This window comes from Oryctolagus cuniculus, chromosome 2 (genome assembly GCF_964237555.1).
Source record: "Oryctolagus cuniculus chromosome 2, mOryCun1.1, whole genome shotgun sequence".
Classification (NCBI taxonomy): Eukaryota; Metazoa; Chordata; class Mammalia; order Lagomorpha; family Leporidae; genus Oryctolagus; species Oryctolagus cuniculus.
In genome coordinates this window covers 168,332,589-168,346,444 of record NC_091433.1, presented here as the reverse complement: position 1 = coordinate 168,346,444, position 13,856 = coordinate 168,332,589, and the positions used below count along the sequence as shown (strand labels likewise).

Here is a 13,856-nt window from a genome sequence, read left to right as displayed (position 1 = left end):
TCTTTCCACTGGGATCTCACGCACAGAGATCTTTCATTTAGGTCTTTTTTTTTTTTTTTTTTCCCAGAGTGTCTTGGCTTTCCATGCCTAAAATACTCTCATGGGCTCTTCAGCCAGATCTGAATGCCTTAAGGGCTGATTCTGAGGCCAGAGTGCTGTTTAGGACATCCACCATTCTATGAGTCTGCTGTGTATCCCGCTTCCCATGTTGGATCATTCTCTCCCTTTTTTATTCTATCGGTTAGTATTTGCAGACACTAGTCTTGTTTATGTGATCCCTTTGACTCTTAGACCTATCATTATGATCAATTGTGAACAGAAATTGATCACTTTGACTAGTGAGTTGGCATTGGTACATGCCACCATGATGGGATTGTATTGGAATCCCCTGGCACATTTTTAACTCCACCATTTGGGGCAAGTCTGATTGAGCATGTCCCAAATTGCACATCTCCTCCCTCTTTTATTCTACTCTTATATTTAACAGGGATCACTTTTCAGTTAACTTTAAACACCTAAGAATAATTGTGTGTGAATTACAGAATTCAACCAATAGTACTAACTAGAACAAAAAAAAATACTAATAGGGATAAAGTATTAAATTGTAGATCAACAGTCAGGACAAGGGCTGATCAATCAGTTTCTCATAGTGTCCATTTCACTTCACTAGTCAAAAGTGTTCAGTTTCAGTTCATAATTGATCATAATGATAGGATTAGAGTCAAAGGGATCACATAAACAAGCCTACTGTCTCTCATGAGGGTGCAGGGCCCAAGGACCTGGGCTATCCTCCACTGCCTTCCCGGGCCACAGCAGAGAGCTGGACTGGAAGAGAAGGAACTGGGACTAGAACCTGGTGCCCATATGGGATGCCAGCGCTGCAGGCAGAGGATTAACCAAGTGAGCCATAGCACTGGCCCCCATTAGTAATGCTAAACCAAGAATTTGATAACGTATTCCACTTACTTGGATTATATATTTTCATATGTGGGATTGAGTTAGAAAAAGAAGTATACAGTATCAAGCTTTTGACTTTTCCTTTTTTTTAAGAGCATCTCCATGATTTTGGGGTTGGTTGGTACAATACAGAGAACAAAGAAGAAACATACAAAATGGCACTTACCACCAGTGCCAGTGCTCATCTCATTATGGTTATAAACAAGGACATTACTAATTTTTGTGTTACTTGCTTTTCTTCAGCATATAAACCAAAACCATTAACTTGACTTGAGGTATATACACAATACATACACAATATACTTTTCATAAGTGATGTTACATCTTAAAATAATAGCTGTGCTGATTTGTAGCTTGACTTAATGGAACAAGAAAATAACAACATTCAACTAGGGAGGGTTATATTGATACTAAAGCTCTTAAATGTTCAAAATGCATTCCTCTCCCTTTGTATTTACCGCAGCCTACACAATATCCTGAGAGCATTCATTATGAGAAAAATGTCAATCACAGCTTTCATATCTTACTTTGGAAGGAATAATGAGAAGGTAAGTTGGAAAGTGAGACTTCATCTTTGTTTTCAAACAAGTAGTCTAAATTTTCAACTATAGAAAAAGTTTAAATCAGTGTATTATAAATATATCTAAACCATAAAATTTTGCAGCTTTTGGGTAAAGTCCAGTACACCGTTTAAACAAAATCTGTAAAAAGAGCTCAGTAGAGAACACGGAATATTAAATGATGACATCATCAGTTCAAGTTCTTGATGTAATCCCTCACCAGCAAGAGCACAGCAGGCCTGGATAGGCCCCTGGAGACTTTGACAGAAGTCAGCTTCAAAAGCGGAGAGGGTTCTGCTATTGTCATGCATTCTTTATTTTTTTTATTTATTTTTTTTTTTTTTGACAGGCAGAGTGGACAGTGAGAGAGAGAGACAGAGAGAAAGGTCTTCCTTTGCCGTTGGTTCACCCTCCAATGGCCGCCGCTGCAGCCGGCGCACCGCGCTGATCCGATGGCAGGAGCCAGGATCCAGGTGCTTTTCCTGGTCTCCCATGGGGTGCAGGGCCCAAGCACCTGGGCCATCCTCCACTGCACTCCCTGGCCACAGCAGAGGGCTGGCCTGGAAGAGGGGCAACCGGGACAGAATCCGGCGCCCCGACCGGGACTAGAACCCGGTGTGCCGGCGCCGCTAGGCGGAGGATTAGCCTAGTGAGCCGCGGCGCTGGCCTGTCATGCATTCTTTAAGTTAACATCTGTTTATTAGCAAAAATCAGCACATCTGTTTATTAGCAAAAATCAGCAATCCAGCTTTCCTTAGGTCCACCTATGCTAACATTTTATAGAGTCCCTCTCTAGTTATGGAAATACTCTCTCCATTCTGTCCACTACAACTATTAGAAATTCTGTGTTAGTATGGTGTTCCAGGAAGAGTGAAGAGATTCTTGGCCACTGAGATCCCACATTAAGATACATGTATTATTAATCACTAGCTCTTCTACATTACTTCGTACTACAGGGGATGAATGCCCAACTTCATTCATAGGAAACTGGTGAAGGGTGGTAGTTCCCCCTGCATTATTGTGCCCAAAAATTATATCTGTGCTTCTGGTGATTGAAAAGTCTCCATATCCTGGTGAATAGAATTTCCATTTTCCGGCAGCTTGGCCTCCCAGGGCTCTGGCTGAGCTGCACTCTAGTGCCTCCACCTCTGCTGCTGCTCCTGCGGTGGCCACTGGCCCGCTTCCAGGGAACCAGAGGGAGGCTGAAGACCATGCAGTCCCACAGCATGTGAGGCCCTGCCACTGCCGCCTGGCTCGTGGACATTGCTGCTGCACCGTTTGTGATGAGCCTCAAGGGCCACCATCCTCCCAGAGTTCCTCCTGGCTGCTGCCCTGGTGTATTTTAAGGCTGCTTGGTATGCTAAGTCCACTCTCCCCTCTTGCTCATTACATGCATAAACCATAGTCTTAAAAAGCACATTTTTAAAGCCTACATTTAATCAGTACTATAGCAACAGACTTCCCATCAATCTTGCACTGTTAAGATCTTAGGAAGTCTTAACAAACTTCTAAAATAATAATGGTTAGCCACTCTTCTGTTTGCTTTCCATGAATTCATGTATTCAATCCATATGAATTCTTTAAAAGTAAGTACAGTTGTTATCTCTTATTGTGATGAGTAAACTAAGGGAAATGGTCTGAAGTACTTGTTCACTGCAAAATTGGTACCACCTCACTTGACCATTTCTCGATTGCATTTACATGTATCTATTTCATATTCTAGTCATAGTTACCCCAACTTGCTTTATGTCTGAAATGCCCTGTTAAAACTGTTGTACACTATTAAAACTGCTCTACTTATCACACACTGATGCTAAATGGATGGCATAATTACACAAGCATATCCATACCATAACTGATAGTTGCTTCTTAAATGCACCTAAAATAATGAACAGAGTAAGAAAGGAATTGAAATTTTTTATAAATCATAAAGATATTTAGAAATATTAGTAAAAATGTATTGTCTTTAAAAGACAATTATATGTTATATAATAACACACACTGTGATATATATGTAAAATTTAATCATTGATTATGAATGAAAAATACATGATATATACAATCATTTGTTAAACACAACTTGTCCTTCTCTCTGTAGTTTTTTGGCTTTTGTTCCATAGCCTAATTGACTTTCTGTCCACACCTGTGTAGGTAAGTGGACAGTTAATTATTGGGTTTTCTGATATTGGTCTTTGTGTTACTTTAAAGATATTGCTCTATTCTGCAAAGGCTTATGAGCAGTCTGTTAACTCTCTCCAAAGAGAAGATAACCTCAAGAAAGAATTCTTGATTCTATAATTTTCCTGAGCAATGATCATGGTTACATTCATAAAACCTCCTATCTCCCTCCACAATCATCTACACTTCCATCATTTAATTTAATATCCTCAATGGTGCTGTGAGGGATTCAGGGACAATTTTATTGTCTACATTTAACCTAGTAGAAAATTGAAGTAACTGACATACACACAGATAAGGAGCTGATCTGGGACTTGTATGCAAGTGAACTGACTTAAAACATATGGAAAAGATGAACCAGGGTCCGGACTATCTTTGCTTCCTAAATAAATGAATGAATAATAAACAAATAAATAAATAAAACAGCCTATCAATGGTGTTCAGAGCCTTGTAAGAGATTCCATAACTAGGCTCTGAAATTTTAAGATTTGTTACTGAAACTACTTTCGTTATCCTATCCATTATTTCACATTTGGCTAACCCCTCCATGGCTAAAACATACTTCTTGTGCTCTTGATTCTATCCTTTCAGGATTTCAATTTTGAAGCCTTTTGGATATATCCTATTTTGTCATCCTTATTGCTAAATTTTCATCCTTCCATCTGGAAAATTAATTATACATTTATAGGTAATATACCTATATTACCTATATTATAGGTAATATTATCTATACATTTATAGGTAATAACTGCTTCATTTATCAATTGTTGGACTCATTATTTTTGTACCGTGTCTTTTTGACTCTCCTCTCAGAGATATCCTACATAGGAACATTTGAGTCTACAGTAGCCACCCAGCCTACCCCACACAATGAGTACAGAACAGTGCTCAGTGTTAACTGGAAACTTGAGCTTACAAAATCATTTTATTTTTATATAGCATGGATGTTAAGTGTACAATATATAAATAACTTCCTATTTTTTATTTATTCAAGAGACAGAAAGAGATACAGATAGATGGAGAGGGAGAGCACCTGTCTACTGTTTCACTCTCTAAATGCTCCCGGGGCATGGGAGCAGTACCAGCCAAAGCTGAGAGCCCAGGTGGGAGGTGCCCAACTACTTCAGTCATTGCCTGTTGTTTCCTAGGATCTGCGCTGGCAAGAAGCTTGAGTCAAGAGCCACAGTTGGAATGTGAAGGCAGATACTCCAATATGGAAGGTAGGAGTCCTGATCTACAGTTTACATTAATCCTAATCTTACATTTAGGCCAAATGCCCAGCCCTAAATTACTTTCTTTAGCCAGAAGTTAGTCCAAGCAGTAACACCCTGGTGACGTATAAATTGTATCAGAAATCTTAAAAACCTTAGTAAGTACCATATAATGGTCAGGTTACAAAGCCAAGGATATGGTACCACAGACAGAGGATTATGGAAATCCTGAACTTCGAAAGTAACAGAGAGAGAGAGAGAGCCAGAGAGCCAAGCAAGTTCATAATGGGAAGTCAAAAGCGTAGGGAGAGATCTGAGAAGTTGCCAGCAATGAGCCTTTCTAAAATTAACTATTTGCTTTGTTGCTATTGTTGAAAACTGCTAAGGACTAGATGAGAACTCATTAGTGTGATCTTACCATCATCTCTTTGGTATACTGTGTTACACCTCACACCCTATAGAAACCATATCCCTGATGTTGTTATTAGTTAATACCAAAGGAGAAATTATATGAACTGATACATATTAAATACATCTAGCACTGAGCCAGTGATTATGAAGTAAATTGAAAGTATGTTACTGCAAAAATTAAAATAAAAATGGAAGGAGGGGGGAGAAAGGAAAGAAGGGAAGAAATATAATTATATTCTTATTGTTATCTATGAAATATATGAAATCTATTCTCTTTATATTAATAAATAAAAATGTATGTAACGTCTTAAAATAAAAGCTTACAGCCTGGCAGATTGAAACAGAATCCCAGATTTGACATTCACACAAAAAGAACTCAGTATATGTTAAAGTACAAAATAGTTTTCTTTAAAAGTAAAAACACACATTATTTCTTAGTATAGGAAATTGTGTCAACATTTTTATTAGAAAAAATTGGTTTACAAAATGTGTATTGTTCATTATGTACTCTATTATAAATGTCTCCATGATTTTAAAATATCTTCCTAGCAATGCATGTAAGTGGCTTAAACACAGAAACCAAATGACACAATGGTGATATGTAGTTGTCATAGATATCTTCTATGACATATTTCTCTTGTTCTTTCTATGGTTGTAAACATTGAGGAATCACTCTTTACCATTTGAACAAAATACAAACCAAAATCAGAGAAAAACTGTCAAAAACTGTCACATGTAATATGCTGGCAGTATATTATAATGCAAAACACACTTATCATGTATTCAAGCATTTATTACAGATGGTTTATGGCATTGAGAACAAAATAAATGCAAGATACTTTGCATTGCATCTATTTAATGTGTGTTATAATTTTATTATATGCATTGATTGTAAGAAATCATTCTTGCCTTAGAACCATTGCCTTTTTCTCTGATTCCAGGAAAGTTAAAGCATGAAAAAAACTGTCTCATTATATTATGAATAGAATGTCAAACATGCCTACATTTTTCCTTGACCATGACTATTCACTGGGGTGTAACTATAATTAGATCTGCGTAAAATACTCCTAATTGGGATAAAACATCACACAGACAATTAAAGAGCATGCAATTACCTACACATATAATAGATGTTTTCAGAGGTACAGAAAACGTTTCAGATTCCTTTCCATGTCCTCTAACTGTGGGACTGTGGCTGTTGTGGCTACAAGCCTTGTTTTAACTCGTGTTCATTTGTGGGACCCAGAGGGTCCTCCTAATTGTATTCTTCTCATTCAGTCTGATAACCACCAGTCCACAATCTGCAAATAAGATTGCACTTGATCTATGAGATCTGGATAAGGATCCCGCTGCATCATGCATCTCTGAGATTGTTTCCATTACTTCTATAAGTCCCATGGACACCTATGCTTACCTCTAATGTGGGGGGAAGGCCCTACCTTAATTCCCTTACTCCAGGATCCGCTAGTGCACAACCCCCCAGTATAATATTCAGTTACCATATGGGACTGGAGTAAGTACACTCTGAGTGTCGTAGCTCTGGGACTATGACTATTGGGGTGATACTCCACAGGTTCACCTGAGTATTCTGTATAAGGACCTCACTGCATCCTGCAGCTCTCAGTCTGACAGTTTGTTTCACAATACCTAGGCACATCTGTGCTCTCCCCTGGGCCCCAAATATGGTCCTATCTGCTTTCCACTTATCCTGGTCTGCATATGCTAGTGCACAATCTCTGGAATAATCTGTGATCAAATTGCAGGACATATGAGTGGTGAAAGTGGACATCCTTGTCTTGTTCCAGATCTGATGGGAAATGCTTTCAGCTTTTCCCGCTTCTATAGGATATTGGCTATTGTTTTGTCATATATAGCCTTTATAATGTTGAAGTATATTCCCTTTATTCCTAATTTGTGGAGGATTTTTATCATGAAGGGTTGCTGAATCTTATGAAATGCTTTCTCTACTGTGATGATCATATGGTTTTTATGCCTCATTATTTTGATGTGATTTGTGATGTTTATTGACTTGTGAATGTTGAATCATTTTTGCATCTTAGGTAAATCCCACTTGATCATGATATATGATCTTTTTGATGTAGTATTTCATTTGGTTCACTTTTGTATCTGTGTTCATCAAGGGTATTGATCTGTAGTTTTCTGTTCGTGTTGTGTCTTTGTTGAGTTTTGATATCAGAGTGACACTGGCCTCAAAAAAAAAAAAAAAAGACTTTGACAGAGTTCCATCCTGTTCAATATTTCAGAATAGTTTGAAGTATTGCAGTTATTTCCTCTGTAAATATTTTGTAAAATTCAATAGTAAAGCCATCGGGTCTCAGACTTTTCCTTGATGGGAGACTTTTAATTATTGCAGCAATTTCATTGCTTGTTATTTTCTCTTGAAATGTTCTATATAATTTAATTTTATTTTTATGGGTTTTATGTATCCAGGAATTTATCCATTGCTTGAAGGTTTTCCAATTTGTTAGCATAGAGTTGTTCATAGTATTCATAGTAATTTCTTATGATCCTTTGTGTTTCAGTAGTCAAAGTTGTAATATTTTCTTTTTCGTCTTTAATTTTTTTTTTTTTTTTTTTGCTTTGCTACTCTGGCCAAAAGCTTATCTACTTTGTTTATGTTCTCTAAAAATACTCAGGTTTTTTGATGATCTTTTATATTTTTCTTTGTTTGGGGTATGTTACCTGCCAAATCCTAAAGTCCTTGGACCGTGATGGCCCATGCCTTACAGTACAGTCTCCAGCATAACCTACATGTAAAATATGGGGCCTGGGTAAGGTCTCCACTGTAGCAGTTCTGAGACTGATTATCTGCTCCATGAGGCCTGGAAACAACTACACTGCCCTGTGGAACCTGGGGAAGGCTATATCTCTATGCCAGGGCTGCAAATATACTGCTACCCAAACATATTTCCTAGAATAACCTACACTTTCAACAAAGGACCTGGGCAACTGTCCTACAGTTCTTCCATCACCTGAATCCAAGTTGTGGGACCTGGAAAAGAATATAATTGCATTCTACTGGTCTAGACACACACCAGCCAGTGAACAATCACCAGGATAACATTTATTCACCCCTTGGGACTTGGGCAAGTTCCCTTCATATCTCCCAGGTTGGAGATTAGGTCTTTTGTGATATAAGGCATAGAGTCATCCATACCAACCCAGCAAGACCTTGGAACTGCTCCATCCATATCACACAGTTCTAAGGACAGATATATTTGTGTTGTAAGCCCCAGCATCAATCAGGATTGCATGGTGGGGCAAAGTGACAGCACTTTTTGTATTCCACAGCAGCAGGAATATGGATACTGCCATAATAAACTCTAGAGTGATTCACATATACCTCTCTGAGGCCTGAAGACATACATCTTTGGAAACCTGTGTATACTTCAAAGTCATACTATTACCTCCACAAACTTAGTCAGACTAGACTAATGTGCTCTGAGACACACTATTGGCATTGATGGCAGCTGAAGAACTCACTTAGAATTTACATTTTTGGGCAACTCTGTCTAACAATAAGAAAGTCTTTTCAAATGAAATATAATCTATAATGAAGAAGCAACTGTTATGCTAGATGTACAGACATCAAAGTAAGGATTTTGGAAACGTGAAGAAGCAAGGATGCAAGACATCTCCAAAGACAAACATTGGTTCTCCAGAAACAGATCCTGATTTGAAGGAAATCTATTTAGTACCTGAAAAAGAATTCAACATAATGATACCAAATAAACTAAATTTGATCCAGGACAATAAAAACAGACAATTTAAAGAAAAGAGATAAATAATGCATAATACAAATAAGAAATTCAACATTAATAGAAATCACTAAAAGAACTAATCAGAAATTTTAGAGCTGAAAATGTCTCCTTTACTACTTGTTGCATTTTTCATTTAGTGGAGGGCTAAGTTTGTGATTATAAAGTAAATTGAAAGTATGGCATTGCAAAAAATTAAAAGAAAAACAAGGGAAGGAGGAGGGAGGGTGAAAGTGAGGGAGGGTAGGATGGGAAGTATCATTATGTTTTTAAAACTGTGTATATGAAATACATCAAAATTGTTTATATAAATATAAAATAAGTTGAGAGATTCAGAAACTGAATGGAGTAAGTTAAAAAAAGGAATTTCTGATCTTGGGAACACGACTTTTGGTATAACTCAGAAATAAAGATAATGTAATTAAAACAAATGAAGAAAGCATCCAAGACATATATGATAACATTCAGTGAGCAAATATTTATAATATAAGGATACTTTAAGGGAAAGAAAAAGAACATTTTAGTGATATTTAATATATATTAGTTGAGATGCCAGCATTGTTGTACAGTGGGTTAAGCTACCACTTGCAATGCTGGCATCCCATTTCAGAGTGTCAGCTTGAGTACCAACTACCCTACTTCCAATCCAGCTTTCTGCTAATGTGTCTGGGAAAGCAGGAGAAGATAGCTCAAGTACTTGGGCTCCTGCTACTCATGTGGGAGACCAGGATGGAGTTCCTGGTTCCTGGCTTTGAACTGGTCCATTTCTGTTTGTTACATCAATTTGGGTAGTGAACAAGCAGATGGAGGAGATTTCTCTCTCCTTCCCACTACCCTTCATCTCTCCTTCTTGTTTTGTCACCCTAGTTTCAATTAAATAAATCTTTAAACAAGAAGAAACACTCATTGAAAACATCCCAAGTCTTGAAAGATATGGACATCCAGCTACAGGAGGCTCAAGAGACTCCAACCAGATTCAAACAAAAAAAGACCTTCATGATGTATTCTAGAATAATTGTCAAAAATTAAAGACAAGAAAAGAGTCCATAGGACACTGAGAGATAAAATTAAATTAAATGCAAAAGACAACCCATTAGTCTAACAGCAGACTTCTTAGTTTAAACTTTACAGGCTAAAAGAGAATGGGAATCTATATTCAATACCTTGAAAGAGACAACTTCCAACCAAGAACACCATATCCAGCAAAGCTACACTTTAGAAGTGAAGGAGAAATAAAGTGTTTCACAGAAAGCAGAAACTGGGAATTTGTCACTAGCAGATCAGTCATACAAGAGGTCCTAAAAGTAGTCCTGCACTAGAAGTAAAATGACTGTAACATCCATCATGAAAGCACATGACAGCACAAAATTCACTAACAGAGAAGCTACTCAAAAGAGAAAGAAGAAAATCCAACATGATCATGACAGAAAGCTACAAACCACAAAGACAAATAATAAAAGAGGCAGAAAGAAGCAGAAAATATATAAAATAATTAGTAAGCAATTAATAAATAAAGTAGAAGTTGCTCCTTATTTACCATATTAACATTTAATATGAAAGGTTTAAATTCCTCACTCAACAAATATGTATGTCAACTGAATGGATTCAATAAGACCTGACTATAAGCTGTCTATGAGAAATTCACTTCACAGCTAAATATATACATGGACTGAAAATTAAGTCTGGAAAAAATATACCTTTCAAATAGAAATCCTTTGGATCTTTGAGCATATAAAACAGATAAACCAGACTTTCAATCAAACAGGGTAAAGAGAGAGAAAGAAGGAAATTACATACTGAGAAGAAGAATCATTCAGTAGGCAAATACATAAGCATAAATATATGTACCCAACATAAGACCACCCAAGTATATAAAACAAGTATTATTAAACCTAAAGGGGAGGCCGGCGCCGCGGCTCACTAGGCTAATCCTCCACCTTGCGGCGCCGGCACACGGGGTTCTAGTCCCGGTCGGGGCGCCGGATTCTGTCCCGGTTGCCCCTCTTCCAGGCCAGCTCTCTGCTATGGCCAGGGAGTGCAGTGGAGGATGGCCCAGGTGCTTGGGCCCTGCACCCCATGGGAGACCAGGAAAAGCACCTGGATCCTGGCTCCTGCCATCGGATCAGCGCGGTGCGCCGGCTGCAGCGGCGGCCATTGGAGGGTGAACCAACGGCAAAGGAAGACCTTTCTCTCTCTGTCTCTCTCTCTCACTGTCCACTCTGCCTGTCAAAAAAAAAAAAAAAAAAAAAAAAAAAAACCTAAAGGGAGAGATAGATTCCAATACAGTAATAGTGGGGGACTTCTATACTCCATTGTAATCAATGGACAAATAATGCAGACAGAAAATCAATAGAGATACATAAGAGTTAAGCCATACTGTGAAGTTAATGGGCCTAAAAGACATTTTCAGAACATTTTATCCAACAGTTAAATAATATGTACTTTTCTCATCAGCAACTGAGACTTTTTTTTTCAAGGTAGACCAAATTGTAGGTCAATATCAAGTTTCACCCACCACTCATCTCTGCTAATGGTGAGAGACATGGATGGAGTTCCAGGCTCCAGGCTCCAGCCTGGCCCAGCTCCAGCCCCAGCTGTACAATCATTTGAGAAGTAAACCAGCAGATAGAAGATCACTTACTCTCTTTCTCTTATTCTCTATCATTCTGTTTTTCAAATAAATACATTTTACAATACAAAAAAAATCAAGTTTCAGAAAGTTAAAATAGAATTGAAATCATACCATATATCTTTTCAGACCACAAAGGATTAAACTAGAAATCAATAAGAACAATAGAAAATTTACAAATAAATTGAAATTGAGTAACATGCTCAATGACCAATGCATCATTGAAAAAATTTAAAGGAAGTAAAAAATTTTTTTGAAATAAATGAAATTGTCACACTTTTCAAAATATATGAGATACAGATAAGGCAGTGTTAGGAGGAAAGTTTATAAGAATAAGTAAATAAATTAAAAATAAAAAGATCTCAAACACCCTAATGATGTACTTTGGGACTTAAAAAGCAAGAGCAAATCAAACCCAAAATTAGTAGGAGGTAAGAAATAATAAAAACCAGAGCAGTAATAAATGAAACTGGGGTTAGCACTGTTGCTCAGCAGGTTAAGCCACTACCTGTGATGCTGGCATCCTCTCTTAGAGCATGAATTCAAATTCTGGCAGCTCTGCTTCTGATCCAGCTGCCTGTTAATGTGCTTGGGAAATTAGTAGGAAGGTGGCCCAAGTACTTGTGCTCCTGCCACAAATGTGGAAAGCTCAGATGGAGTTCTAAGCTCCTGGCTTCATCCTGGACCAGCCCTGGCCATTACAGCCATTTGAGGATGGAAACTTTTATTTTTCTCTCTACCTCCTGTCTCTGTAAATCTGCCTTTAAAATAAATAAATAAAAAATAAATGAACTTGAAGTAAAAAATACAAAAGACAAATGAAATGAAAAGTTGTCTTTTAAAAAGATAATAAAAAGAGACAAACCTTTGGATAGACCAACAAGAAGAAACGGAGATTTTATTCAATTAAGTAAAATTACAGATGAAAAAGGAGACATTAAAACTTATGCTACATAAATACAAAAAATCATGAAAAACTACTATGAACAACTTTGTGCTAACACATTGGAAAACCTCAAGGAAATGGATAAATTTATAGGCAGACACAACACACCAATATAAAATCAAGAAGATACAGAGAGGGTAGCCTTGTGTTGCAGCAGGTTAACCCTCCACTTGCAACATCAGAATCGCATATGGGAGCATTGGTTTAAGTTCGGACTGCTCTGCTTCTAATCCAGCTCCCTGCTAATCAGCCTGAAAAAGCGCACAATAGTGGCCTAAGTATTTGGGTCCCTACCACTGACATGGAAGACTAGCATGGAGTTCTGGGTTCCTGGCTTTGGCCTGTCTATGCTCTGGCTCTTACAGCCTTCTGGGAAGTGAACCAATGGACAGATGATCTCTTTTTTTCTCTGTCTCTCCCTGTTTCTCTGCTGTTCCACTTTTCAAATAAATAAGTAGATAAATCTTAAAAAACAAGAATATAAGGAAATTCTAAACAGAACAATAACAAGTAGTGAGATTGAGGCAGTATTCAAAAATCTCCTATCAAAGAAAATTCCAAGATTGGATGGCCTTATGACTGAATTCTACAAAACCTGTAAGGAGGGACTAATTCTAATATCTCTCAAACTATTCCAAAATATTGAAAAGGATGGTAATTTGCCATACTCTTTTTATAAGGCCAACAGTAATCTGATAACAAAACTAAACAAAGATAAACACAAAAGAAACTTAGAGACCACTATCCCTGATGAACATAGAAGCAAAAATTCTCAACAAATTATTAGCAAACAGAATCCAACACTCCTTCAAAAAATGATACATTGTGATCAAGAGGGATTTATCCTGAGAATGAAAGGATGGTTTAACATTGAGAAATCAAAAAACATAATAAATCACAACAACAGAATAAAGACAAAAACCATATGATCATCTCAATAGATTCAGAAAAAGTCTCATAAAATTCAGCATCCTTTCATGATAAAAACTGTCAAAAAATTAGATATAGAACACAAATTCTTAAAGGTGATGATGGATATATATATATATATATGTATGTATGTATGTATTTTCACAGTTACAGTGCTGTTAAATACAGTTTAGAGTGTTAGCAAGAGAAATTAGGTAAGACATAGAAAAAAGTCACTATTATATCAAAATATTCATCCATGCATATGATATGAAT

The 13,856-nt window shown here is 37.2% G+C and overlaps 1 long non-coding RNA gene and 1 pseudogene across 1 annotated transcript in view; one reads left to right on the top strand and one right to left on the bottom strand.

Moving 5' to 3' along the window:
• Positions 1-13,856, top strand: part of LOC103347703 (uncharacterized) — a 141,571-nt gene that overhangs the window by 27,618 nt on the left and 100,097 nt on the right. Inside the window, exons 2-3 of the long non-coding RNA XR_011386938.1 lie at positions 1,421-1,505; positions 4,844-4,915. This is a non-coding gene — a long non-coding RNA (uncharacterized lncRNA). The remainder of the gene's footprint in view (positions 1-1,420; positions 1,506-4,843; positions 4,916-13,856) is intronic.
• LOC100341673 (ADP-ribosylation factor-like protein 5A pseudogene) lies at positions 1,601-2,607 on the bottom strand (annotated as a pseudogene).